The sequence below is a fragment of the Protopterus annectens genome, chromosome 7.part0 (assembly GCF_019279795.1).
Source record: "Protopterus annectens isolate FY-2018-M chromosome 7.part0, PAN1.0, whole genome shotgun sequence".
In the NCBI taxonomy this organism is placed as follows: Eukaryota; Metazoa; Chordata; order Ceratodontiformes; family Protopteridae; genus Protopterus; species Protopterus annectens.
Window position 1 is genome coordinate 779,363,449 of NC_056739.1, and position 24,311 is coordinate 779,387,759.

Sequence of the window (24,311 nt, forward strand, 5' to 3'; positions counted from 1 at the left end):
CAACGAGCATGTGTATCCGAGTTAGGCATCTTCCGTCTGTACTGGTCACACTGTTTATACCCAAACTTAGCGTTGTCTGACATAATAAGGCAAGAAGGCCATCTTATAGAAAAAAACAAAATAAGGGCGAGAATACCAGAGATGGTATTTAAAAAATACCACAAGTGGTAAGGAAGGGCCTGTCAAAGACAGAAGAGAGGGACAGTACCAAAAATGGTAACAGTTAAATTACCAAGAAAAAGGGTAGGGAATAGAACTAGGTTATAGGTGACAGTGAGAAAAGGCTAACTTGACTAAAAAGTAAACAATTTTGAAGAAAAACTGTCTTAAAAATAGCAATTTTATTACTTCGCTTTGAGAGAGATGGCTAGTACATCTGACTAAGAACATGGCAAACGAGATCTGGTGCAACTAGGAGAAGGTCTTAGCTGAGAGTTTTTGGCTTGCGCGAGCTGGGAAATGTCTGTATCGGTTCCGAGGTCGGAACCGAGGTCCTATCTCGAATGAATAAACAAAGATTTACAACATCAGATCAAACAGTTTCCTCATCCTCTGGTCTGGAAGGTGGACGCCTTTATCTTTTCATGGAAGGGAATATTTCTGTATGCCTTCCCTCCCCTTCCTCTCATTCCAAAATTCCTACTAAACATTCAGCAGGATAAACCAAGAGTCTTGATGATGATCCCCTTTTGGCCAAGGCAGCATTGGTTCCCCTCTGCTCGAGCATTTAGCCAAGGGCAATCGCCACAAGTTTCCCCACAGCATGGACATTCTCAGACAACACAAAGGAACTCTTATCCATCCCCAGTTTGTGTGCCCTTCAGCTGACATTGTGGGTGATAGGGTATTAATTCCTTTCAGACACCTTTTTTTAGAGGATATGGTCAAGGTTCTGCAGGAGGCCAGGAAACCCGATACAAGAAAATCTTACTTATCCAAATGGAAAAGATTTTAAATTTGGTGTCTTTCCTGAAACCAGAACCATTGACAGTGGAAGTTCCTCTGGTTCTCTCATACCTGTGTGAATTATTAGATGCTGGCTTAACTTACTCTTCACTCAAAGTACACTTGTCAGCTATTCTTGCCTGTCTGCTATCCCCTCCTTTAGCTTCTAGATTTGAGGATAATCAATTCTTAAAAGGTGTCCTTCACATATGACCCCCCCCCAGGAAACCTGTTGCACCCCCCTGGGATCTTAACTTTATATTAGAGAAGTTTACCTTTGCTCCTTTTGAGCTGGCAGCTTCTGCTTCCTTGAAATTTTGCTCCTGGAAAATTATTTTGCTGCTTGCAGTATCAGCCAGAAGGGTTTCTGAAGTACAGGACCTAATGGCTTCCCCTCCTTTCTTGGTGTTCCACAGAGGCTCTCTCTCTCTCCACACCAACCCTAACTTTATACCTAATGAGGTAAATGATTTATCCCTCAACCAGTCTATCCATTTATCTAAATTTTCCCCATTTCTCCACGAAACAGAACTCTGCAGAGATGATTTTGTACACCTTGGATGTGCACAGACAGCTTAGGTTCTACATTAACAAAACAAAGAATATTAAGAAATCAGACCAGTTATTTGTCTCATTCCAGCCTAGAGCTTTAGGGCTCCCCTTCTCTAAACACCCTATTTACAGCTGGATCTCTAAAACCATTTCCTTCTGTGTGCACCATGGAAAGAGCCTCCCTTCTCCTGTTAAGGCACATTCTACCAGGTCTGTTGCTTACTCTCCCGCCTTCTTCAAAGGAATGGGCACTAACTCCATTCTGGAGGCAGCCACCTGGTCTTCAGTCCATGTCTTCACCAGACCTTACAAACTGGACATTTCCACATCTAGGGCAGGGTTTGCAAGAGCTATTCTCTATTACTTCATGGAACGCTCCCCTGCCTCTACCTTGCTCCCTTTCTTCATGAGCTTTGGTATTCTCCCGCATGTTAAGAATACTACAACACAGGAAATAGAAGGACATATATTAGTTGTGTGATATCTTACCACAAAGATAGATGTCCATCTCTTCTCTGTTGCAGTATTCCAGCCCTCACTCCTCCCTCCTGACTTTGTTCTTACTTGGATGTACTTAACCTACATACTGCCTTAGGTGGGCGTTCCTCCTGGGGCACTCAGTTCTGAGGAGGGTGTGTGCGTACTTCACTTTTATGGCCAACATCCGACAGCTGCCTATGTGCGATATACCACGAACCCCTAGTAATAAAAGTCTTTTGTATACTGACAGACGTTGGGTCATCGCAGCAGTCAACTCCCTCATGTTAAGAATACTGCAACAGAGATGAGAAGGACATCTATCTTTATGGTAAGATTTTACACAACTAATCTTTCTGGCTGTTTCTGTTGCATCTCTTTAGTTAACACATTCTTATGTGTAAAGGCTGAAAATCTTCCAAACTTTTTTTAGTTAAATAGTCCAGTAACAGAAACAGCCGGAGCAATTGGATTATGTTAGTGTTTTTCGGAAAAGCTGTAGAGTTCCAAATCAGTAGCAGTGAATGAATGAAATGCTATCCAGGAATGAGTCAGTGTTGCCGGGAGCAATAAATCTGTCCAAATCAGAACATCCATAAATTAAGGAAGTCATGTCCACTTCGACAGCTGTTACAAATATCATTAAATGCATTTTGACACATGGTGAAGGTACTTCTGTAGGATCTAGGAGGTGGAGAATTTCAAGAGGATAGGAAGACTGGAGTGGAAAGTGAGAAAGCTGAAGGAGATACTATGGGGATGGAAAATATAGAGTTCAGGAAATGAAGGACTTCAGCCAAGGCAGTCAGGGATGTAATCAATATGAATTGGGTAGAGGCACAACATAAGCAAGTGGTATGTGTGTGCATGTGTGCGTGTGTGTGGGATCATGTGATTTTTGATTACTGCTTTTAGTTTTCTTAAAGACTTATACATAATACAGTTTGCTTTATTGTAGTGTGTTAACTTGTGTGAGCAGGTGATGCCCTTAGTGTTTTTCTCTTTCTTTCATGAGAAAGAGAGTGCAAGCAGAATCTAGGCCAAGAGGAGAGAGGCAAGGGACAAAAACAGAATGGCAGGCAGGCATCAGTAAAGTGGAAGACAAGTATAATAGAGGAAGAAACTAACAGGAAAGAACCAGCATTAAGAGAAAAGTACTTGCCTTCCCTGACTAACCTTCCTTTCTGCCCCATACCACTTGTCCTTTTATTTGCACCCTTTCCTTTTCTAGTTGCACAACCTTCAGCCTTCTGTACTCCCTCACAACTTGCATGTGTGGTACATGATACCCATCTCGTACCCTTCCTGTACTCTTCCTGAAAGCTGCATAATTTGATGTCACCTTATGGCTACCTCTTCTCAGATTCCCCTCATTATGCTATGCCACTGTTCCCTCTTTGCTTTTTCTTTGATCCACCTCTATTTTCCCATTGTGTGTACCACTTCTTTGGCTATTTCCCCTGCTGCCCTCCACTATCTCATTTGCTGTTTTTCATTCCCTGTCTTCCATCTCCTTCCCTTGTTCTGGCTTCAGCGTGCAGTTCTCTGTCCGTCATCCACTGCCCTCTTTCTCTGTCTCCATTGTACCCCTGCCTCCTGTTGCTCTACCTCCAACTGCCCAAGCACAAGTACTTCTCCTAACTTCTTGCGTTATCATTCTTAACCCAGTTCATAGAGATTCATAGGTGTTTGCTATGCTAATGAGCACAATGGTCTTTTTAACTGTAGCTATGCATCCCGAATCTCTGACAAGTTCTTGGTACCCTTGATAAGTGTAAACAGAGGCTTGGGAGGTAAAACATGCACAGGCAGGGGCCTGGGAGATTAACCATTTACAGTCTGCCTGTGTCCATTAGAGACATATGTGCCAAACCAAGAATGAATTTCCTGTTCCCCATCCAGCTGTCCAAATTACACTTGAATTTGGTAAGGGAAGAACTCTGCTTCACATGAATGGGGAGCCTATTCCAGAGAAAGGGTAGTCTCTGGGTTACATACCTGTCTCTCCAGCAGGTCCTATTTATATCACAGGCAAGGTTTTAAGTCTTTAGAATAGGTAATTCTGGTGCAGTTTGTTTTGCAGATATGCAGGAGGTCCATCAGAGTGGGGTCTGGCAATGCCTTGTATGCCAGGCATAGATCTCCTCTCAACAGCCTGTAGGAGAAAGAATACAGGGATAAGGCCTTGATGCGGTCTGCATAGGACATGTTTCTTCCCTGTATTCTTTTAGTGAAGAACCACTGTGTACATTCCAGATGTTCTTCGTGTTTCAGTGTTGCAGTCATCACATTTGGGTTATCTGCTTGCAGTAGCCCTCAGTCAGCCTGATTATCAAAGTCTTGGGTCCTGCATCGGTTACTGTCTCATCTTCCATGATGTCAGGTAGTCAGGGGTATAAAGCATAGCTTTAAAGAGAGCATTAAGGATCTGTTCCCTAGTGATAGTAGGGGGAGTTATATTTGATGGTAAATCGTGAAGGGTGGGGGGGGACTATAGTTGGAGCTAAATTTGTCAGCCAGTAGGTTTCCTGTATCTTCTGTCTGAGTATAGGTTGCTTCATTTACAATGAGCTCTGCACACAATTGTGTATTGCCTTTGAGGTTGCGGACATAGCTAGAGAGAATACCTTATAGTTGTCCTTGGCCTGAAAGGATAAATTTACCTCAAATCTGGCTTTGATAGGCTTTATTTGTTCTCAGTTGTTTATTTAGTTTGAGAGTGTTTTTATCCTGCTGGGTGCTACACCTCCTGATTTTTGCCAAAGTTTTCTGATGTACAGCCTATTGATGATGCGATTCCATCAGGTGGCTTGTTTTTCGAGTTAGGTCTGTACTTATTTCTGGTGGGTATAGCTGCCTCTGTGCACCTATTAACATGTTGTATAGTCTCTATGAAGAGTTCTGCATTGGCAGCAGTGTTCTCAGGGTTTATGGGGACTTGAAATAAAAATAAAAAAGTGAACAAGCACAGGAATCTGGTTCCAACCTCACCACTTTGAGAGGTGAGGGGAAACAAATAAACAATGAAGACAGTAGTCTTAAAACTTCATTGATGAGCTTAGTCACAATAATTTCCAAAAATCATGAAACTCAGGTAGTGGGTCCAAAGCAACAAGCCTTTGTCACAGACAGGTGATGATTTTTTTAATTATTGTGACTGAGCTGATCAATGAAGTTTTAAGACCACTAGTTTCTCTGTCTTTTTTTATTTTTACTTCAAAGGAGACCATTTTGTGCTCTGACCTTACCAGAGTAGGCATTACAGGAGGGGATATGAAGCACTCTCCCATACTGGTGAGGACCAGCTCCAGTATGATGCACCCCTTTTTGGTGTATTGACAATCTGGTCCAGGGAGTTTGTGTTTTAAAATCCAGAACTCTCTGTGCCTGTACGTTTGTTGTCGTATTTGATTCCCAGGGTAATTAAAGTCGTCTGTGAATATACATACATACAGATATTTCAGGCATGGGCATTAATGTCCTCCTAGCTTGCCAGTATACCAGAAAAAGAAGTTATGTATTCACCATAACGTTCCATGTTTGTAGTCCATCTCACCGTTCATTCTTACATGTGAGTTCAGAGCCGATCCTCGGCTCCGACTTGGCCAATTACAAAGCTCGAAGTCTCTCAGTTGGCTTGTGGCAAGGTAGGTATCCCATGGTGCACTAGTGAGAATCCCCAGATCTTGTTTGCTGCTGTCTATAAAAGTGATAGAAAAAAATCTCCGCAAGGAACAACAAAGATGAAAGGTGTCCACCCTACAGAAGAGAAATACTATCTTGCCTCCAGATCGTCCAAGGATATATGGACGGGGGTAGGTGGGTGGGGTCGTAAGAATGAAGGGCGAGATGGACTACAGACATGGAACGTTATGGCGAGTACATAACTTCTTTATGTTCTGTAGTCCTGTCTCACCTTCATTCTTACATGTGGGACAGCGTCCCTAGCACCTTTTTCTCGGGTGGCTCAAGGAAATATACTCATAAGAACCATGGAACCAAAGGATGCTCTACCCCTGGAGGCCAAGTCCCATTTGTAATGAGTAATAAATGTATAAGGAGGCTTGAAAGGCAGCAGATGTGGATAAGGATCTAGTAGAATGAGCCTTAACTTTAAACGGGAGTTCCTTGCCATTGGAAGAATAAATAAATGAGATACAGTTATCTTGGAGACTGGCATACCTTTTCTTGTTTCAGAAAAAGATACAAACAATTGGTCTGATTTTCTAAGTTCCGTGGTTCTATGTAGATAGAACCTTAACTGTCTGTGAACATCAAGTTGATGAAATTTATATTCTGCACTGTTTGAATGATTAGGAAAAAATACTGGCAGTTCGATAGTTTGATTCAAATTAGACTGAGAGCAAACCTTGGGGATGGATGGATTTGTACGAAGGGAAACTCTGTCTCTATGAAAAATCAAGTAAGGAGGTTTGACTGATAGTGCTTGTAACTCTGACACTCTTCTGGCGGAAGTAACAGCTACTAGAAAATTGGTCTTCCAAGAAAGGAACTTCAGTTCACAGGAATGTGCGGGTTCAACAGGCGGGGAAGTAAGTTTGGACAGAATGAAATTTAGATCCCAAAGAGATACAGGTTCCTGAAAGAGAGGTCTTAGCAAGGTAGTGCCTTTAAGGAAAGTTTTACACAATCTGTGAGCCATAAGATTAGGCTCATGTTATCCCAAATGAAAATTCGAGATCGCTGCCAGATGAACGTTAATTATACCAGCAGCTTATTCCTGGTGAAAAAGTTTGGTTAGGAATTTTAACACCAAGGGAATGGAGGCTGTGTAAGGATCTACGTTTTTCTCTTTTGCCCAGATAGAAAATCTTTTCCATTTGCTAGCGTATAATTTCCTCGTGAAAGGCTTGTGGGAAGACATGAGGATATGGGCAACTGCAGGTGAAAAATCATGAAGCCTGACTAGGGATGGAAGTGGAGCAGCCACGCTTTCAAGTTGAGGGTGTGCAGGCAGGGGTGGAGGGTACCTGACATGTGTGTCAAGAGGCCTGGAACTGGGTCCAGAGTCCATGGATCGTCTAGAAGGTGAGGCCCAAGAAAGGGGAACCAAATCTGATGAAGCCAGTAAGGAGTGGTAAGAACCATTCTGCTTTCCAAGGTCTTTGCTTTCTGGATCACCTTCAATATCAGTGAAAAGGGGGGAAATGCATAAAGAAGTCCCGGAGACCAATTGTGAACAAGTGTGTCTCTCGGTGTCTCCCCCGGAGGGGAGGTAAGGGAGAAGTAGCTGCTGCATTTGGCATTAATTGGACTGGCAAACAGATTGCAGCAAAGCTGTCCCCATTTGTGGAAAATCTGATGTTCATCGTATTTCACTGTTGCAGTCCTAATCAATGGGTTATCCGGCTCCCGGTAGTCCTCGATCGGCCAGAATACCAAAGATAAGAAAATATGACATCGGCTGTCATCTGTTGTAAAGGACGTCAGGATGTCCGATACAAAAGGAGGCAGCCGACGTCGCTTCCTCAGTCTTCCTTGCCACAGAGCCTGAAGCAGAAGCATTTTTTGCACGAGTGCCGGTCGGCAGTTTACCTTTTTGGTTTCCAACTACAAAGTTGAAGTCAACTACAGTTAAGTACCCCATTGGGGATCCTCTTTTCTTGCCTTAACAAATGTCAGAAAAGGTTAATAATTGTCTTACCTGTGGAAAGCAGATTCCCCATAGAGATTTTCATTCTTATTGCATTATTTGTTTAGGCCTTGACCACGACATTCCTAATTGTGATCTCTGTGCTTCCTTTAATCTACATACTGTTCATTGTCGGGCTGAACTTTTAGCTAAACATTTTGGAGTTTGACCTAAGTTTGTCGGTATGGCATCCGCTGGTCTTCAGGCTTCGAATATCCCTAAGAAGCGTAAGGTTAAGGACTGCGACAGGCTTCAGAGGGTGAAGTCCTCGGATGATGTTAAATTGGTCGTCAGTCTTGCGGTAGCCAGTGAGGTGCCTTTGCAGCCAGCGGATTTTCAACTGCAAGCCTCGGTTGAGACCATTTTAGAGTCCCCCAGGCCTCCGGCTTCCATTTTGTCTTCTGACCTTCCACCTGTTGCTTCTTTAGCTGGATCCGGAGCTGCTAAGCTGAGTCCGGTGTCTGAGGCCTCCAGTCTTCGTTCGGACAGCAAGCTCATACCAATGACTTCTGCTGTGACTTTGGCGATTGCCAGGCCTCCCAAGTCCTTCAGACTTGCAGGTAAATTTTCTAGTCGTAAGCCTGTGAAAAAGCAGGCTCCAGTTTCCTCTCGTTCCCCTCAATCCCAAATGGTTGAAATAGCTAATGACCTTTTGACTCTTATTAGGGGTTCACAGCCTCCTCCTTCTAAAAGGGGTAGGGCTGTCTCTCCTGAGGCTTTGTCTTATTCTGGTTCTGATACTTCTAGCATTTCTGCTGATGAAGAGGAAGTTTCTCAGGTTTTTTCTCCTTTTGAGGATTCAGATGCAGAGGAGTCCATTCCTTCTGCTTCTTCTCCAGAGGATTTCTCTTTTGGTGAAACTTTGAATACTCTCAGGGAGCATTTTAAATGGGAAAGTCAGGATTATCCCCAATCTAAGAAAAGGATTAGAGAGTTTTTGGATTTGCCTCAGCATAAGCCTGGCTATTCCCCCAGTGTTGGAAGTTGTTGATAATGTTTTTCTGGAAAATTCCTCGACTCCAAATTTGGTTCCTCCTGCTCCCAGGAAACCTGACAGGTACTATAGAGTTCCTGATTGTCATTTGTTTCTTTTCAGGAATCCGTTGGCTGATCCAGAGGTTATTTCTCAAGGCCTTAAAAAAGTTAAGGCCACTGTTACCACAAATCCTGTTCCTTCTGACAGGGAATCTAGGAACCTAGCTAGGTGTGGTAAAAATGTTTATACCTCTGCCACTCTTGCTATTAGGTCTACTAATTGCCTTTTTCATATGCTCAAGTGCCAGCAGCACACCTTGGTGGCTATTAAGTCTAGGATTGCAAGTGTGCGTCTTTTGGCAGAGAGTAAAGATATGCAGGATTTGCTGAATTCTGCCAGTCTTGTCAATAAACCTTCATTACATTGTGGTTTTGACATTCTAGAAGCCTCCTGCAGGGTTACAGCTACTGGATCTGTTATTAGAAGGCACGCTTGGCTCAGGGAACAGCCCCTTCCAGAGCCTGTCAAGGCTAAGCTTTTAGATGTACCTTTGCATAAAGACAGTCTTTTTGGCAGCAAAGCAGAGGAAGTGCTCAAGAAGATGGAAGATAAGGCCAAGTCTATGCAAACAGTTCAGGACTTTCTGCAAGTTCAACCTCCTCGCTTTAGCAGGAATTACCCTTCTAAGAGTTGGACATTTCCTGATACCAGCAGACAAAACCGTTCTAGGACTAGAGGTTACAAATCTTTTATGGGGCAGGTGGCTACCCCTCAAAGGTCAAAGCGTTGGCATGCTTCCACTTCTAAGGTGGGAAGTTCTAAGCCTGCATCTCAATCCAAACATTCTCAATGACTCTATCCAACTTCTGCCTGTTCTTGCTTACCCGGAGAGTCCTTTATGGGGAAGGTTGACCTTTTTTGCAAATGTCTGGGCCACCATCACAGATGACAAATGGGTACTCAGAACGGTATCCCTAGGACACAGGTTTTCTTTCCACACCTTTCCAGTACCCAAAGGATTCCCGGACACTCCTCCAAACCAAAGGGCAGAAATAGAAAAACAAATTTTGTTTCTGTTATATCTGGGAGCAATAGAATCAGTTCCTGCTCAGCAGGTAGGCCAGGGTTTCTATTCCAGACTTTTCCTAGTTCCGGAAACAGAAGGCACCTGGCATCCTATCCTAGCGCTATCCATTCTGAACTCTTTTTTGGTAATTAAAAGTTCAAAATGCTCACTCTGCATCAGTTGCTGCCAATGTTAGAAAATAATTCCTGACTGGTAACTTTGGATCTCAAAGAATCTTATCTGCACTTCCCTATCAGGGAAAGTTGCAGGCAATACCTTCATTTCAGAGTGGGCAAGCAACATTATCAATTCTCTGCACTGCCCTTTGGCTTATCTACTGCTCCCAGAGTTTTCACAAAGTGCCTGGCTCCAGTCATTGCTTTTTGCAGGCAGAAGAAATTTCAGATTTATCCATACTTGGACGACTGTCTAATTCAAGCAAATTCTCAGGAACAGCTGTTAAAGGATCTAGAATTTGTAAAGACTCCTCTCTCTTCCCTGGGTTACACACTCAACGAGGAAAAATCAAAAATGGTGCCATCCAAGGAAATAACATTCCTGGAAGTGAGTCTGAGCACAGCCACCCAGATGAGCTATCTCACCCAGGAGAAGCAGGCAACTCTCTGTTTACATCAAGGATTTGGCAAGCCTGTCCCAGCTCCCCTGCAAGGAAGTATCTGCAAGCTCTGGGACACATGGCCTCTTGCATTCTCATGATTCCATATGCAAGACTGCATATGAGGAAATTGCAATGGTACCTCAAGAACCTTTGGTGTCAACACACACAGGACCTGGATATGATAATTCCTCTGCTTCCATGTCTGCAGACAGAGTTTCTATGGTGCATGACAGCCTGTCTACAAAAAGTACAGCTGTGTACACTTGCCATAAATGTAGATGTTCGAGTGTATTGACTGTTGCAGTCATTACATTTGGGTTATCTGCCTGCAGGTAGCCCTCAGCCAGCCTGAATATCAAAGTCTTGGATCCCTGCATCGGATGCTGTTTCTTCTTCCATGACGTCAGGTTGTCAGGGTATAAAACATGCAGCCAACGCCATTACATCAGTTTTTCTTGCCCCAGATGTCAGGTGCCCCCCTAATGGGAAGCAAATATATGTTAGGTTACACCTCCAACAAAAAGCAAATACACCAGAAAGCTGAAATACACTAAACAAGAAGAAAAATATAGCCAAGAGAAGTCAGGGGGCTGAAGGGAGGGTAACCAGGACTGCAACAGTGAATACACTCGAACATCTACATTTATGGTAAGTGTACACAATTGTACTATGTTCGTTGTGTTTCACTGTTGCAGTCATTACATTTGGGTTGATTCCCAAAGCTATGGAAGGGAGGAGGACGTTAGAGAGCATTAGGATCAGCTATTAAGCCCTGCAAGGCTGCAGTGGCAAAACCAGCTCTGGATTTAGAAAAATTAGGCATGTGGTAATGCTTGGTGAAGGTATGTACAGAGCTCCATGTAGCAGCTTCTAGGATGTCCCTGGTAGGGACACCTCTGAGAAAGGTTGTAGAGGTAGATATAGCCCTGGTTGAATGTGATCTTTCCCCTCTGGGGTAGGTTTTCCATGGTGCTTATAGTAGAAATGAATGCAATGGGCTATCCACTTAGAAATGGTTTGCTTTGAAATGGCCTTCCTCTCTGCCCCTGCAGCAAAGCCAACTAGCAGCTGTTCAGATTTTCTGAGAGGCTTAGTCCTGTCCAAATAAAATCTAAGTTGTCTTTGCACGTCCAAAGAGTGCAGTATTTGTTCTCCTTTGTTGTGTCTTTTAGGGGAAAAAAGTAGGCAAATGAATGGACTGATTAAGGGCCACACTAGACACCACCTTGGGCATAAAAGAAGGATTGGTTCTGAGGGACACCCTGTCTGCATGGAAGATGATGAAGGGCTCCACTGCCATGAGGGCCTGTAATTCAGACACTTCTTGCTGAAGTGATGGCTAGAAGGAAGGCTGTTTTCCAAGAAAGGAATTTCAACTTTGCAGTTGCAGCTGCCTCAAAAAGGCAGAGTGAGCTTTTCCAATACAAAGTTAAGGTCCCAGGCTGGAGTAGGGGCTCTCCTGGGTGGTCTTAAATTTTGGCCCCCTGAGGAATTGCTTTAGCAGGGGGTGAGAGAAGAGGGGTGGTTCAGTATTATAATGTGCTGAAATGACAGAGGCATGAATTTTAATTGATGAGAAGGAAAGGCCCTGTTAAGTACTGAAGAATATGCAGTACGCTGGGCACCGTTGTGCCCATCCCAAGTCTGGCTCCAGGAACAGTATCTTTTACACTTTTCAGCATAGGATTTTATAGTACTAGGCCTCCTTGCCTCCAGAATGACATCTAGCACCTGCTTACTGAGGGATGCTATTGGAAAGCTCAAGGGATTAGCCAGGCTGCAAGGTTCAGGGTTTGAAGCTGAGGGTGCAGAATCTGGCCCTCCTGCTGGGACAGCAAGGAAGAGGTCTGAGGCAGGTGTCATGGTTCAGCCAGAGACATACTGCGCAAGAGGGGTGTACCATTGCTGGCGTGGCCAGTCTGGTGCAATCAGTATTGTCCTTGGTTTGTCCTGTTTGATCTTTAGCAGAACTTTCAAGAGGAGAGGCAGAGGGGTAAAGGCATAAACTGAGAGGCTTTCCCAGGTGAAGGACAGGGCATCCACTTTCCAAGCTTGACTGTGGGAAGTCATTGTGCAGAATTTGTCCAATTTGTAGTACTGAGGGGAGGCAAACATGTCTATCTCTGGATTCCCCCATTTGTTTCTCAAAAGGTTGAATATCTTTGGTTCCAGTTTCCATTCATGTGGGTCCATTAGATTTCTGCTTAGGTTGTCTGCCAGTGAATTTAGCTTGCCTGGCAGGAATTGAGCTTCTAGGTGCACTTGGTAGCTCAAGGCTGTGTTCCACAGAGTTATGGCTAGTCTGCAGAGAGGGCACTTGTGGGTTCCCCCAGCTTGTTTATGTACCACATAACAGTGGTGTTGTCTGTCTTTACCAATAATTGTCCTGGAAGAATGTGATCCTTGAAGGCTGTCAGGGAATTCTGTACAGCTGACATTTCTTTTTGACTGATGTGCAGGAGCATCTGACTCTGGTTCCATTTGCCCTGAATGCACTGCCCTGCCCTGCCAAGTGAGCCTCCCATGCATAGTCTGATGCGTCTATTGTTAGGGTTTGGGCGGCAGGGGGATAGAGTGAATGGGAGGCCCTTGTTGTGGTAGCAGGCCCCTGCCCACAAAAGGAACTCTTGTCTTTATACAAAGAATGATAGGAATCATTGATTCCAGGTCTTGAGAATGTTGACACCATAGGCCTTTTAGATACCATTGTAGTTTCCTCATATGCAGTCTTGCGTATGGAATTAGTAGAATGCAAGAGGCCATGAACCCCAGGGCTTGCAGGATTTTCCTTGCATAGGTTCATAGATTAGTACTAGGCTAACTGCCCTTGCAAGCCATTTTAAGCCTAGCCAGTTATCCTCTGTGAGATTCAAACTGTGTACCTTGTGTTTGTAAGGCAAACACCTTGACCATTAGTCCACCAGATAGCTGGGTCTTTGTGGCCAGTAGTTTGAAGTAGGCTGTCAAATAAACTTGTTTCTCTGGCGTGAGGTAGGCCATCTGGGAAGTTGTGTGAAGGCTTGCTCCCAGGAATACAATTTGTTGGCAGGGTACTAGATGAGATTTAATGTTAAGTTGTCAATCTCGCCTTCATTCTTGCTTGATGGGTTCGGAGCCGATCCCTCGGCTCCGACTGCACTGCTAAGCTCGAGAGTCACTTTTACCAGCTCGAGGCAGCCCCATATCCCATGATGCAAGGCGGTAAGTACCCAGATCTCGTTTGCCGCTTCGCTTATGAGGTCCTCCTTTTACCAGCTCCTGGTAAGTGATTCACTTTATTGATATTAAAGCCCCTTTTTGTTAAAAAAACCTTTTATTGTTAGTTATAAGTTAATTATTTAGATTTCCTGACAGAAAATCCCTGTCTCTTTTAATATTTTTTAGTCAAACTTTACCCATCCCATCCCCTCCCTGTTAGGGTGTGTGTGTGTTTGTTTTTAGGAATACCTTTTTGGTATTTTCTTTAATTTAAATTTTTGACTGGTGTGTGTGTGTGTTTTTTGTGAAGCACCATGTCAAAGGAGAGGGTCTCAGGTTTTAAGAAGTGTGACTCGTGCTGTCAGAAGATGTCTCTGACAGACGGTCACACTTCTTGCCTGTATTGCCTGGGGCCTCTTCACCTGCAGGACTCCTGTGCTATTTGTCATTCCTTCAGCCAGAGAGTCCTGCAGGAAAGACGCAACAAGCTGATACTTAGGGGCCTTCTTAAGCCGGAGGGCTCTCCGGCTAAGTCGGCTCCATCAAAATCAGCTAAATCTTCCAAGGCCCAGGCTTCTGTGTCTAAGCCTGCGGCCTCGGCTCCGACTTCGTTCGAGTCGAGATCGCTCGGCTGGAGCCGATTCTGGCTTAACAAAGCCTTCGGCACCGATGGCTATCGGTGCCGAATCTGCATCGACCACCGTGTCGGCTCCGATCGGTTCCGACCCCCATGTGGCACAGGCATCGGTGTCGGCTCCGATGGGCTCCGACACCGTTACTTTGGTGGCTGTATCGGCTCGGCTGGAGCCGATACATCGAGCTTCCTGTCTGCTCCGAAGTCGGCTCCGACAGGATCTATAGTATCGGTTCGATGGCTCATTCCAGGAAGAGGTCGAGGTCTCCTTCCTTGGAGCCGATACTTTCGCTCCGGCTTCACCTCTTCTTCGGAGCGGAGCCATCGGAGCCGATCTTCAAGGTCATCCAGACTGTCAGATCATGACCTAGAGAGTGGTCAGTAGATTACTTAAGTCACAGGTACTGGCCCAAATGTTACATAGTCCGTCTCAACAGGCGACTGTTGGTCCACACCCGTTACAGTTCCTCCTTCAACTCTACTCCAGAGCTTGGAGTTGGAGTCTTCGAATGGTTACTGCTACGGCTGGAGGACGGATACCCCCTTCTGTTCCTTCAGCCTCTACTCTTATCTCCTCTTGAGACCTTCCTTAGAGGGATTCGGTGGTCGGGCTTCCATGGTCTCCTCCGAGGGGTGAGTGGCATCAGACCCTTGTCCGAACCCGCTCTTCCCTTGGAGCCTCGGCCTTTGTGAGCTCGGCTCCGACATCTGCCTCGGAGACTTCCCTTCGGTGGTCCCTGGAGTTCCTAGCTCTTGAACAGGTTCTCTCGGACCTGCCTGGGAGGGAGCATTCGAGGTGATGAAGAGTGTGCTGGCCACTGGTATCAGTCAGCAGTCTGTTCCCGTAGCTCCTCCCTCTATAGTACCTGTTGACATCTCTGCCACTTCTCTTGCTACAGGACCCAGAGATCCTCCGCCTCAGGTTTCCCCATTGGGAATTTCCCCTCTTCCGAGGATTCTCCTGATGTTTGGAGATCCTCCTAGGAAGAGGACTTGTAAGAGGAAGCATGTAGACTCCCGAGTCTGTCACTGGATACTGACTTTGATGAGTCAGAGGGATCCCTAGATCCCCTCTGAGGATGTCTCCTTCTCAGACATCCTAGAACTCCTTAAACAGAGGGGAAACTGGCCCACCAACAATCCCTCTGAGGATGAGTCAGTATACCTAGAGGCATTTGGATCTCGGCCCTCCACCTCCTGGGTGTCTCCGCCTTTCGACCCCCTTATGCAGGTTATTGCACGAAAGGCGTGGGCAGCTCCTGACTCTGTAGAGCCAGTCCCTAGGAGGCCTTCAAAATTTATCACTGCCCTGTGTGACAAGCAATTCCTCACTAAGGGTGTCCCCGCTGATGCCATGGTGGTGGCTGCGGCCACCAAAAGGAACTTGCAGATCCTTCCGTGCCCGTCCATCCTCCTAATAAGGACTCTAGGACCATGGATAGGTGCAGTGGCGGATGTTTTCCTCAGCGACCTTTGCTATGCGTTAAGCTGAATTACCTATGTCACTTCACCAGACTCCAGAGGGATATCCTTAAGGAGCTGGGTGAAGTAGTTCAGGATCCTACAGCTGCAGGGGCTCAAGAAAAATTGCTTCGCAGCTAGGAACCCTCAATTCCATTGCAAACTCCTCCATGCGGCTAATATCTTATGCTGCGGATGGAGCAGTAGAGCCGCAGGTACAGGTGTGGCTCTTAGGCGCCAAGCCTGGATGCGGCTATGTGATTTTCTGGATCCCTTTAAGGCATCCTTCACAAATTCTCCCTTTGATGGGTCAGCTTTGTTTGGCCCTCAAGTGAAGGAAACCTTGACCAGGTGCGAACAGGACGGCAAGACTCTTTCTGCTGTTGGAGTCCGTTTTCCACCCCTTCTAGACCTTATCCCAAAGGACAGAAATGTGGGAAAATGTGGTTCCGTAAATCCCAAGGAGTCACGCCGGATTCACGTGGTCAGTTTACCCCTAGAGGCAGAGGGGGTAACAACAACAGGCGCCGCTCTAGAGGCAGAGGGGTCCGAAAAACCAGGAAACAGAGAGCCTCTCTCTGACAAGCCCTTTCAGCATCCCTGAGATGTTGCCCGGCTGTCCCTCCTTGGAGGCAGTCGGGAAGATTATCACTGTACCCAGAAGCCTGGCATTCCCTCACTCAAGACAGATGGGTACAGTCGATCATATCCAAGGGTTACATAATTCCTTTCGAGGAAAGTCCCTTCCCCTCAAATTCCCTTCCAGATGTACCACGCGGTCTAAGGGAAATTGCAGAGTTAGAAGTCTCAAAACTACTGCAAAAGAGCCATTCAGCCAGTTACAATAGACCATTCAGAGCCCGGAATCTACTCAAGGTTCTTTTGGTCCCCAAAAGACGGAGACTGGAGACCAATATTGGATCTCAGCAGACTCAACAAGTCTGTCAGGAAGACAAGATTCGAATGGTCACTCTGCAGTCAATTCTGACCCTCTTACAGAAGAACAACTGGATGTGCTCAATAGATCTCCAGGATGCGTACTATCACATCAAAATTCACAGGCGCTCAGGAGATTTCTCCGCTTCGGCTGGGGTCCAGTCATTTCCAGTTCAGAGCCCTGCCCTTTGGTCTCACTACAGCCCCCAGAGTGTTCACCAAATGCATGGCAGTGGTCACGGCTCACCTGAGGCGTCAAGGATTCAGGTGTTTCCGTATCTCAACGACTGGCTCCTGTCAGCCACCACCAGGCATCAGCTTATACAAGCCAGGGATTACACAATAAACCTTTGTTCTCATTTGGGCATCTCAGTCAACTTGAAAAGTCATCCTTATCGCCCTGCCAGTCTATTACCTTCATAGGCAAACTTAAACACTGTTCGGATGTCAGCTACCCTTACAGATCAAAGAGTTTCAGACATTCAGAGTCATGTCAGGATCATTCTGGCCAACAAGAAAGTACAGGCCAGAATGGTTCTAAAGGTATTAGGTCTCATGGCTGCGGCCATTACTCTTCTTCCCTGGCTCGATTCTACATCGCCTTCTTCAGTGGATGCTGTTCACACAATGGTCATACCAGCAACTTCAATGCGTCACCAGATTCTGGTGACACAGACATGCAAAGAGCATCTTGCTTGGTGGATCACATCTCCTCAGGTTCACCAAGGCAGGTACTTTGTACCCCATCCCCGATAGCCACTCTCCCCGCGGATGCCTCACTGATTGGGTGACGGGGTCATTATCAGGGCAGGATGGTTCATGGGACGTGGCAGCCGTTCGAGTACCACCTGCACATAAATGTCCTGGAGATGAGAGCAGTGCTTTTAACGTTGCAAGCCCTCAGCGACTTTCTTCCCATAGGGACAATTGCAGTCCACACAGACAACATGTCTGTAGTTTGGTATATCAACAAACAGGGCGGAACCAAGTCCTACCCCTTGCGTCGAGAAGCGCTCAGACTATGGCAATGGGCGATCTCCTCTCATCGGTTTCTGGTAGCAATGCATATCCCTGGGAAAACCAACATTGTAGCGGACAGATTGAGCAGAGCTATTCTCATGCCTCACGAGTGGTCTCTCAAGCAATCTATAGCGGAAGAGATTTTTCTGGAATGGGGTCGTCCATGTTGCGATCTTTTTGCTACTCCCCAAAACAGCAAATGTCCAGACTTCTTCAGCCTCTTCCCTGTATCAGGCCATCCCCCCAGAGATGGTCTGACCCAGGATTGGCCCCAGGGACTTCTTTATGCCTTCCCTCCATTTCCTCTGATCCCTCAGGTTATCCAGAAAGCTACCGTTTTGAGAGCCAAATTGATTCTCATTGCCCCTTATTGGCCTCGACAGGTTTGGTTCCCGTTCCTCCATCATCACCTTTTGGTGCAGCCGTGGCATCTGGACCCAGTGCCAGATCTTCTGATACACCAATCGGGTCAGCTGCACCGGTCAGTCCCTTCTCTCAACCTCACAGCATGGTTGCTCCACTTCCTTCCTTAGCCAGGCTTCCTTTGATCTCTAACCCAGTTAGAGACATCATAGTAACCGCTAAAATCCTCTACCAGGAGGATTTATACAAGCAAATGGAAGCGTTTCTCTTATTGGGCTAAGGCCAAGAATATCGATCCTTTTACTGCCCTGTTCAGGCAGTCCTGGACTTCTTAGCAGAGATTTTTCATGCAGGCTCCTCTTCTTCCACAGTCAGAGTTCAATTGGCTGCTATTTCCAATTTTCATGTCGGGATAGCAGATCATAATATTATGTCCCATAGGCTCTGCAGGGCCTTCTTGAAAGGAATTTTCCTACTAAAACCTCCAATCAGGAATCTTCCTCCTCAGTGGGATCTAAATTTAGTGCTGACATCCTTGATTCTTCCCCCCTTCGAGCCAGCTGCTTCTTGTTCCCTGAAATATCTTTCTTGGAAAACTTTATTCCTAGTGGCTATTACATCGGCCAGGAGGGTGTCTGAACTTCATGCTCTTTCGGTTCGACCCCCCTATTTGGTTTTTCACAAAGACAGAGTATCCTTGAGAACTAATCCAACCTTTTTGCCTAAGGTCGCTTCAAAGAACAATTTGAATCACTCCATTGATCTCCCTGTATTTTTCCCTAACTATTCAGATAGAGCTGAACAAAAGCTACATTATCTTGATGTCCACCGTCAACTTAGATATTATTTGGACAGAACAAAAAAATTTAGAAAATCTGATCAACTTTTTGTTTCCTATGCGGATAATAAAAAAGGCCTTCCTGTTTCAAAAGTGACTTTGTCTAGATGGCTTTCTTCGGTCATCTCTGAAATTTATCTGCTCAGGGGAAAACAGCTGTGCTCAAAACCTAAAGCACATTCAACTAGGAGCTTAGCTACTTCTACAGCTTTTCAAGCTAGACTTCCTTTGGACACTATTTGTGCAGCGGCCACTTGGGCCACTCCTCACACTTTTGTTTCCCATTACAAATTGGACTTGGCCTCCAGGGACAGAGCCAGTTTTGGCTCTACAGTCCTCAAGAGTTTGTTCCATTGAGCCACCCAGGATAGAGGTGCTAGGGACGCGGTCCCATCAAGCAAGAATGAAGGCGAGATTGACAACTTAACATTAAGAAGTTATGTACCTACCATAACGTTCCATGTTAGTTGTCTTCTCGCCTTCTTTCTGACCCTCCCTCCTTCCCCCTGGCCTGGACAGACCTTGTTATAAGAAACTGTTATGCTGAAGACCATTCAGACCTGGTCCTTCTTCCATCTGTAAGTTTTTTCTTTCTTCCTTTGGGAAGTATTTTATGCTTGGTGCTATTGCCCTTTGTCATCAAACGAGATCTGGGTACTTACCGCCTTGCATCATGGGATATGGGGCTGCCTCGAGCTGGTAAAAGTGACTCTCGAGCTTAGCAAGTGCCGAGTCGGAGCCGAGGGATCGGCTCCGAACCCATCAAGCAAGAAAGAAGGCGAGAGAAGACAACTAACATGGAACGTTATGGTAGGTACATAACTTCTTATTTTCGTTTATGGTGTACCCCAGTGAGGTTAGAAGTTTCTTTACAAATGCCAGATGTTTTAGTAGCATATCCTGGCTTTTTGCCTGAATTAGACAATCGTCCAGGTATGGGTATATTTGAATATTTCTTTGCCTGCAAAATGCAATGACTGGAGCTAGGCACTTTGTGAATACCCTGGGCACAGTAGATAAGCCAAAGGGAAGTGCAGAGAACTGATAGTGCATGGAGCCTGCTCTGAAGCGTAGGTATTTCCTGCAAGATTTCTTTATTGGAATGTGCAGGTAAGCTTCCTTTAAGGTTGCCAACCAGGCATCTTTGCCTAGCATAGGAAGCAGCTGTTGAAGTGTTAGCATTTTTAATTTTGGGATTACCAAAAAGGTGTTTAGAATAGAGAGGTCCAGGATAGGATGCCAGGAGCTGTCTTTTCTGGGTACCAGGAAAAGTCTGGAGTAAAAACCTTGCCCCCTTTCTTCTGCTGGGACAGGTTGAATAGCCCCGATACTTAGAAGAGAGAGAACTGCTGTTGAGCCTCTGCCCACTGATTTGGGGGTAGGTCTGGCGAACCATTTGGGGTTGGTTAGGTGTGGAAGTGGAATCTGTATCCTTGGAAAACTATATTTAAAACCTATTTGTCATGGGTAATGAGTTCCCAGTTTTTTGCATGACGGGCAATCTTTCCCCCTAAGGGAGCAGGCAGTTGAGCAGGGCTTGGAAAGTTTAAGGTTAAGTCATTGTGACATTTTTCTATAGGGGGGTGTCTTACTACTTCCTGCTTTGGAAGGTGGGAGCCCCCCACTGCGTAGGCCTGTGAGTACCTTGAGACTGTAGCCTAGGTGGTCTGGTGTTCCTGGGTTTGGACTGAGAAGGCCTGGAAGAGACCGTAAAGGACCAATTCTTAGAAGGCCAATACCTACTAAATCTGGGAGGCTGTACTTGCAGAAAATCTTTAACAGTTTGCATTAGATTTAGCTTTTTCCTCCATCCTTTTAAGAACTTCTGCTTTGTTGCCAAACAGGCGGTCTTGCTTTAAGAGAGCATCCAGTAATTTAGCTTTAACATGATCTGGCAAATTTTGTTCCTTAAGCTAAGAACAGACCCAGGGACAGCAGCCCTGCAAGATGCTTCTAAAGAGTCAAAACTACATTGCAAAGTATGTTTACCAACTTGTTCAGCAGAATGCATTAAATCCTGTAATTCTTTATTTTCAACACAGTCAGGAATCAACATCATTTTTTGTTTAAGTAGTCCCATAATATGCTGCTGATACTTTAACATATGAAACTGGCAGTTTAAGGCCCTAATGGCCAAAGTAGTAGAAGTGTATACCTTCTTACCCCATCTGTCCAAGGCCCTGGAATCTCTATCAGAGGGGGTAGGGTTTTTGGCAGTAGTAGCCTTAATGCCTTTAGGTCCTTGGGAAATGGTCTCTGGGTCCGCAGTAGGATTCTTGAAGAGAAACCTGTGAGAGTCAGGTACTCTGTAATACCTGTCAGGTTTCCTGGGAGCTGGAGGTAAAGTGTCTGGAGCCAGGCTAAATTCCAAGAAGGCATCATCTACAATGTCCAGGACAGGAGGGATAGCTAAAGGCCTGTGTTGAGGGAGGAGTAAAAATTCCCTAAGCCTCTTTTTGGAGTCAGAGTAACCCTGGCTTTCCCAGTGGAAATGTTCCCTAAGTGTGCGCAAGGTTTCACCAAAAAAAATCTTCTGGAGGGGAAGCAGAGGGAATGGGAGTCCTCTGCATCAGAATCCTCATAGATAGATAAGGGCAAATCTTGGTAATCAGAAAAAACATAAATTTCAGAATCCTGATCAGGAGAATCAGTTCTAGGTCTCTTAGAGGGTGAAGGCTGGCTTCCCCTATTTAAAGTAATAAGGTAGCCAGCCATTATTATCATTTGTTTTTAAGGTATATGGGCCTGACCATGCGGTTTGGACGTCGGTTTTCTAGGCGTGGGTCGAGTTTTAGGCCTTGAAGAAGAAGATGGCGTCTGTTTGAAATGCAAGTCAGTAGGCCTGAATACACCCTCAGAAGCCGGTGCCTGCACAGCGGCTCCGGACCCATCCGAGGTAGAGACATCCACAGCTTCCATGGTCGAAGAAGCATCTTGCGGCATACCGGACTCCGAATGGGTCTCAGCAGACGCCTGCAAATCTGAAGTAGTGGGCATCAGTGGCTGCAAAAGCACCTTACTGAATACCAGTGAACTGGCGACTAGCTTAACAGAAGCGTCGTCGGCAGCTTTGGACCTATGCGGTCTATCTCTGTCTTTATCTTTGTTTTTTCAGTATGTCGGTAGTCGGATGGCTTTACCGAAGCCATTTCTGGATAATTAAACCGAGTACCAAAATAATTTGCTGCAAAATTAAACCGATGACTAATACTTCGGGGGTTGAATAAGGCACAAAACCGGCAGCGAGGGACGTTGTGGTCTGGGCCTAAGCAAGGAATGCAGTACGAATGACAATCTTTGAGGAATTTGCTTTCCACAGATAATACAATTGTTAACTTTTACTGACTTTGGTTTAGAGCAAGAAAAAGGATCCCCAACGGGGTACTTCGCTTCTTTGAAGACTTCGGTTTTGAAACTCGAAAACGAAAATTTCAGGAGTCGGCTGACCAGCACTTGCAAAATGCTTCTGCTTCGGGCACCGTGCGGCAAGAAAGACTGATGTAATGACATCGGCTGCATGTTTTATACCCTTGACGACCTGATGTCATGGAAGAAGAGACAGCATCAGATGCAAGGATCCAAGACTTTGATATTCAGGCAGGCTGAGGGCTACCTGTAGGCAGATAACCCAAATGTAATGACTGCAACAGTGAAACACGAAGAACATCAAAGGCATGCCTTTTCGCCCACCCCCTGCCACTCAAGTTCTTACCACAGACGCATCAGACTACGCCTGTGGAGCTCACCTGGATGGCAGATGCATACAGGGACATTGGAATGCCCAGCAGATGCACCTGCACATAAATCTAAAGGAGTTGATAGCAGTTCAACAGGCCTTACTAGCTTTCAGTATTATTGAAGATCAGGGACGAATGTCCAAGGACTATTCTCATAGCTCCAGACTGGCCCAGACACCATTGGTATCCACTGCTTTGCAGTCTCTCCCACTTTCCTCCTTGGCATCTTCCTCTGAAGCCAGATCTTTTGGTTCAGGAAGGGGGAAACATTCTACACCCTCATCTTCAGTCTCTCCATTTGGCAGCATGGCTCATTGTATGACTCCATCCTTTTCTTCTTCCCTTTCCCAGCAGGTGGTTGACGTGCTGAGGGAGGCCAGGAGGCCTAGCACTAGGAAGTCCCAAACTGGCAAATGGGAAAGATTCTCTCATTGGATGCAGGCTAGAGGGTAATCTTCTTCTCAGCCTACCCTTCCTCTGATCCTGGAATACCTGGCTGATTTGCTTCAGGGTGGTCTTTCCTTTTCCTCTATCAAGATCCATGCTTCAGCCATATCTGCTCATTGTTCTTTTGAGCAACTCATTTTCTCTCATCCCCTGATGAAAATGTTTCTCAGAGGTGCTTGCAACTTATAACCTCCCAGAAGGGCACCTACTCCAGCCTGAGATCTTAATTTTGTTCTAGAGAAACTCACTCTTCCTCCTTTTGAGCCAGCTGCCACTGCAGATTTAAAGTTTCTCTCTTTGAAGACTGCCTTCCTCTTGGCTTTAACTTCAGCAAGGAGGGTTTCGGGGCTGCAAGCTTTGCTGGCTGTGGAGCCTTTTCCTATTTTCCATGCAGATAGGGTCTGTCTGAGAACCAACCCCTCCTTTATGCCTAACATAGTTTCTAGCCTGACTCTTAATCAGCCCATACACCTTCCTACTTTCTTTCCTAATCCTCAAAATAGAGGTGAAAGGATCCTACATTCTCTTGATGTGCACAGACAGCTCAGGTTTTACCTGGACAAGACTAAAGACCTTCGGAAATCAGTTCAGTTATTGGTCAGTTTTGCCCCCTGGAGCTCAGGGCAAAGCTGTTTCTAAGCAAACCATTTCTAAATGGATTGCACATTGTATTATTTTATTTCCTTCGTGGCAAGGTTCCTCCTCAAGTGGTTAGGACCCACTCAACAAGAACAGCTTCCACTTCTGCAGCCTTTATAAGGGGTGTCCCTACTAAAGACATTTTGGAGGCTGCCAACATGGTCATCTGTTCACACTTTCACAAAGCATTGAATTTGCCTTTGTTTTCTAGAGCCAGGGCAGGGTTTGCCACTGCCATTCTGCAGGGCTTTCTCTCCAATCCTTGATTCTGTTGGTTCCTCCTCCTCCTCCTCCCTTTTCTCTGGGCTTTGGTAATTAACCCATTGGTTAGGACTGCAACAGTGAAACATGATGAACATAGTACAGTTATGTACACTTACCATAAATGTAGATGTTCGAGTGTATTCACTGTTGCAGTCCTGGTTTCCCTCCCTCCTTCCCCTTTTTTGGTCCTCTCCTATTATCTTTTCCTAAGGTACAGGCTACATTTGGTATTATTTGCCAAAGTTGCTTTTGGTTTAAGCTTTGTTTTCTGGGGGCTTCTGACAGTTATGGCAAGAAAGACTGAGGAAGTGACGTCGGCTGCCTCCTTTTGTGCCGGACGTCCTGACATCCTTTACAACCAACGACAGCCGATATCATATTTTATTACCTTTGGTATTCTGGCCGATCGAGGCTACCGGGAGCTGGATAACCCATTGGTTAGGACTGCAACAGTGAATACACTCGAACATCTACATTTATGGTAAG